Consider the following 5,234-nt stretch of genomic DNA (forward strand, 5'->3'; position numbering starts at 1 on the left):
GCTTGCAGCTAGTACCCATTTGACCTAACTTGGATGACTGCTTAACCAGAACTAGAACTGAGGAAGATAAAAATGTTTGATACTGAGGACAAGTGAAAATTGCTATAATTTGACAAACTAGACTTTTGCCTATGAATGCAGTGACTCAAAATTCCAACTGAAATGAAAGAATTCTTTACATCAAGGAACAAGCTTGTTTCCTCAGTGTATTGGGTTGCTAGGGATGAGAAATTTAGACATTGGCTACCAAAAATGGAGGTGCTACAAAGGTATGAAGTGGCTGACTTACAAGCTCTTATGAGAATGTTTAGTTGCAGAATTAAGGGGCTAAGGTAGAATCTCGACTGAATAGTTTCCCTGTTGCCCAGATGGATCTGGTGAAAGGGGGTGGGGAACAAATGTGATAGGATTTTATGTCTCAATTGTGAATAATTGTTAGCAGGATTAATTGTGATCATCACAATTGTAATTGTAGAAGATGTGTAACTAAAAGCGGGGAGTAGTTAGCCTTTCATTTCAGGAACAGAGGATCCCAGGGCCATCAAAAAGGAAAAGCATGAGTGGAGCATGGGATCCCTACTAGAAAAGCAGCGACGGCATGGACAATGGCTGTGTGCCTACAGGCAGGAGGCTGGCTGAAAGAATATGCCTTTTGGACATTTAAATGAATATATATTTTTTTGTTTTGTAAGTGTGCAACAAACATTTTTACCTTGTTAATTTGTGAAATATAAGGTGTAAATGGGAGCCACAGGAAAGAAGTAGGATAACTGTTGTTGCAGTGAGGGGATTATAATCAATGAGGTGAAATAAGCTGTTTGCTGAATGCAGAGCTGATGATCTTGTCTGTAAACCTTCACCCAATTCACAATAAAATCAATGACAACAACAAAAGAGATCTATCTTGAAGTGCAATGCTCTTGTGATAGGATTGTGCCTACAAGGAAGGCCAGTTAATACAACTACTAATCAAATTTATGCACCAACCTCTAAAGCCAGTGATGATGAAATTGAAGAATTCTATTCTCTTCTTCCAGGAGCTCTGGTAGCGTAGTGGTTACTAATTGGGCTGCGAACCTTAAAGTCAGCAGTTCGAAACTACCAGCTGCTCCGCAGGAGAAAGATGAGGCTTTCTGCTCCCATAAAGATTTACAGCCTCGGAAACCATGTACAGGGTCACTATGGGTTGGAACTGACTCAACGGCACATAACAACAACAACATCCACTTCTTCCATCTGAAATTGATCAAACATGCAATCAAGGTGCATTGATATTTATTGGTGATATTTACTGGTGATTGGGATATGGAAGTTGGAAACAAAGAGGAAGGATTGATAGTTGGAGAATATGACCTTGGTTGTAGAAAAGATGTTAGAGGTCACATGACAGAATTTTGCAAGACCAACTAATTGTTCATTGCAAATACCCTTTTTCAATAGCATAAAATAGGAATATACATGTAGACCTCAACAAACAGAATACACAGGAATCAAACTGACTAAATGTGTGAGAAGAAAAGATGGACTCAGTAACAATCTCACCACCAGGGGCTGCATCCCCCTGCAGAAGCAACACAATCTCCATACAAAGTAGAAGAGGAGGGGTATTTCAAACTGCTTTTCATGGGAAGAACAAGTTCTTGTTAAGCATGTGAGTCAAAAACAAAATGCTGATGTAAGATCAAGGATGCTGTTTCCCTTTCAATACAGCACCATTAGATATACCCCTGATCTTCATGTCAAATACCAGGAGCAGATCACATGCTCACAGTTCATTGTTGAATTACTGCAGACCCAATCAACCTGGACATCAGACTGTCCATTATTCAAACTGGACCTCATCAGATTGACAAAAAGAAGCACCTCTGGTGGAGAGGGGCAGTGGAGAGGAGCACATATGAACTCTTTAAGGCCTCAAAGGCCATGTAAGAGACATTGTCGAACTCTTCCCACACATTCACGTCAGGTAATGGACAATGCTAATATGAACCCATTGCTCTTATCTGATCTGGAGGGTTGAGTCCACAGTCATCTTTGCACTTCTGAATATTGGTGATTTTAATAATACCTTGTTCAGTATCAAAGTACTCTCATGTAAGACTCTCAGGAGTGTATTTTTTTTTTTGAGCAGTGATCCTATACTCAAAAAAAAAAAAGAGCTCCATTCATCACAGGGGTGGGGAATGTCCAGCATGCAGGTTGTGTAAGGCCATGAAATCATTTGGTTGGGCCCTGCCAAGGCAACTACAAGTGGGACTCTAAGTACGATAAGTCTAGGAGCTTTTTTCATAGCAGCATAAATTTATGTTAAGTGAATCATAATAATAATGTAAATTTTGAGGGACAAGAGAGGAACATCCATTATGGGATATACGGGACATACAAGTACATGATGGAATAGACATGTATGCTGTTCATTGGCCACCTGAGGCCCATCTACTTGTATTGTCTGATTCAGAGGAGCAGGTAGGCTAAGAGTATACATAATGCAAAAGTGTTAACACAGTGTGTCGAACCTATGGTGATTTGGTGAAGATGAGACATGATGCGATGAGAAAATTTTTCACGATATGGATGAGATTGCTTCCAATAGTGTTGTCCACTTATTTGTTGGCAAAGACAATAGCTCCAATACAACATGTCCACAATCAGCAATCCTCACAAAAACTGAATCTCAGATGAAGACTAAGGAAATTGCAATACACAGGAAAGACCTCAAGCATTGATGATAGAAACATTGGATATGTTCCAAATCCAAAATGTAGGATTAGAGCAATGATGAAAGCAAAATAATCATGTCGCTGGAGACACACACACTGGTTAGTTATTAGTTGTTGTTAGGTGCCATGGAGTCGGTACCGACCAATAGCGACCTTATGCACAGCAGAACGAAACACTGCCTGATCCTGGGCCAACCTCACTACTGTTGCCATGCTTGAGTCCATTGATGCTGCCACTTGGCCAATCCATCTAATTGGGGGTCTTCCTCTTTTTCTCTGACACTCCACCCTACCAAACATTATATCCTTCTCCAGCAACTGGTCCCTCCTGACAATATGTCCAAAGTATGAGAGATGAAGTTTGGCCATCTTGGCCTCTAAGGAGCACTCTGGCTGCACTTCTTCCAACACAGATCAGTTGGTTCTTTTGGCAGCCCATGGCACTTTCAATATTCTTCTCCAACACCATAACTCAAAGAGATCAATTCTTCTACGGTCTTCCTTATTCACTGTCCAGCTTTTGCACGCATATGAAGTTATTGAAAATACCATGATCTGGGGAAAGGCTTTGTAGTACTTTGATATTTTTTAATGTACTGAGTCTTGCTTTGTGACCGAACACATAATCTATTCTGGAGAATGTTCCATGTGCACTGTAACAGAATGTGCATTGTGCTATTGTTGGGTTAAATGCTCAGTACAAATCTATGAGGTTAAGTTGATTGTATTGTTTAGTTCCTCTGTGTTTTTGTTGAGTGTCTTTCTGATTGTTCTGTCCTTTTTCAAAAGTGTTATATTAAAATCTCCCACTACTATAGTAGAGTTGTCTGGGCTTTTTTCTTCAGTTCTGTTAGGGTTTGCTTTGTGTATTGTGAGGCTCTTTCCTTGAGAGAATAGATATTTATTATGGTTATGTCCTCTTGTTCAATTGACCCTTTAATCATGAGATAATGTCTTTCTTTGTCTCTTATGTTGGTTTTTGCCTTAAAGTTTATTTTATCAGAGATTAATATTGCCACTCCTGCTCATTTTTTTTTTTTTTTGAAATACAACTTTATTCTGGTTCTAAATGGTAAGGAATGGGAATGACAGTAACAAACAAGATTTCACCACTGAATAGTGTGATGTGACTGTAGCAGTCGTATATTTGAAACTCAAAAGGAAACAACTGCGTTCCAACAGCTAGATATGTAGGTTCAAAAAATGAAGGTATTTTTAATTGCCACATTCACTCCGAAGCCCATTCATCTCCTTCAGCATCCCAAAGATTAGCACATATTCTGCTTAGCTATATAATAAAGTGGTAAACACGCGGCACCACTGACATCACAGGACAGTTGCCTATAAAACTAGACTTCTGATGCTGGGCTCCAGCTTCGTTCTCTTACAGATCATCATCCTCGTCTGGGAGAGCAGTTGTCTGCGCAACCTCTAAATCAAGCTCATATTGTGCCGCCAAAGCTGGGTCCATGACAACTTCTGGTGGGGCAAGAGCAGGCATTGCAACAAACTCCAAATTAGGATCGCCAATGAGTTTTCTAGCATGCCAGAGGAAGGGCTTTTCAAAGTTGTAGTTACTTTTTGCAGAAATGTCATAGTACTGAAGATTCTTCTTTCGGTGAAAGACGATGGATTTTGCTTTAACTTTCCTGTCCTTAATGTCCACTTTGTTACCACACAAGACAATGGGGATGTTTTCACATACTCGAACCAGATCCCTATGCCAGTTAGGCACATTCTTATAAGTAACTCTTGAGGTTACATCAGACATTATAATGGCACACTGGGCTTGGATATAATAGCCATCTCTAAGTCCCCCAAATTTCTCCTGACCAGCCTTGTCCCACACATTGAATTTAATCGGTCCTCTGTTAATGTGGAACACAAGGGGATGGACCTCAACTCCCAAGGTGGCTACATACTTCTTCTCAAATTCACCAGTCAGATGACGTTTCAAAAATGTCGTTTTTCCAGTACCGCCATCACCCACCAATACGAGTTTGAACTGCACTTGGGGTTCTCCTTGGGCGGCCATCGCGATGGTTCTTCCAGAAGCGTCTCCGGGCCGCGACTGACTGACTCCTGATAATTTTTTATTGCAATTAGTTGGATATATTTTTTCCATCCTTTAATTTTCAATCGATTTTTGTCTTTGTGTATGCTATGTCTCTTGTAAACAGCAAATTGAAAGATCCTGTTTTCTTATCCTTTGGGCTACTCTGTCTCTTGCATTTAAACCATTGATATTCAGTGTAATTATTGATAGGTATGATAAGTCATTTTGCTGTTTTGTTTGTAGTGTTGTTGGCTTATTTGTTCTGCATTCTTTCCTGTGCTGAGTTCATTTTTGTGTATGTACCTTTTCTTATCAATTCCTTTATAGTTTTAATGTTTCCAAAATCTTCCTGGGTTATCCTTTTCTTGATTTGATGTAAAGGTGTATTAAGTTTCTTAATGAAGTTACTCTGTACTTTATTCATTTATTCCTCCTTTTTAAAACAGTCCATTTTATCC

At 39.6% G+C, this 5,234-nt stretch overlaps 1 pseudogene; it reads right to left on the reverse strand.

The window, feature by feature from the left end:
* Window positions 1-4,104: 4,104 nt before the first annotated feature.
* Window positions 4,105-4,755, reverse strand: LOC102813987 (annotated as a pseudogene).
* Window positions 4,756-5,234: the final 479 nt, after the last annotated feature.

Source organism: Chrysochloris asiatica, unplaced genomic scaffold (assembly GCF_000296735.1).
Source record: "Chrysochloris asiatica unplaced genomic scaffold, ChrAsi1.0 scaffold00022, whole genome shotgun sequence".
In the NCBI taxonomy this organism is placed as follows: domain Eukaryota; kingdom Metazoa; phylum Chordata; class Mammalia; order Afrosoricida; family Chrysochloridae; genus Chrysochloris; species Chrysochloris asiatica.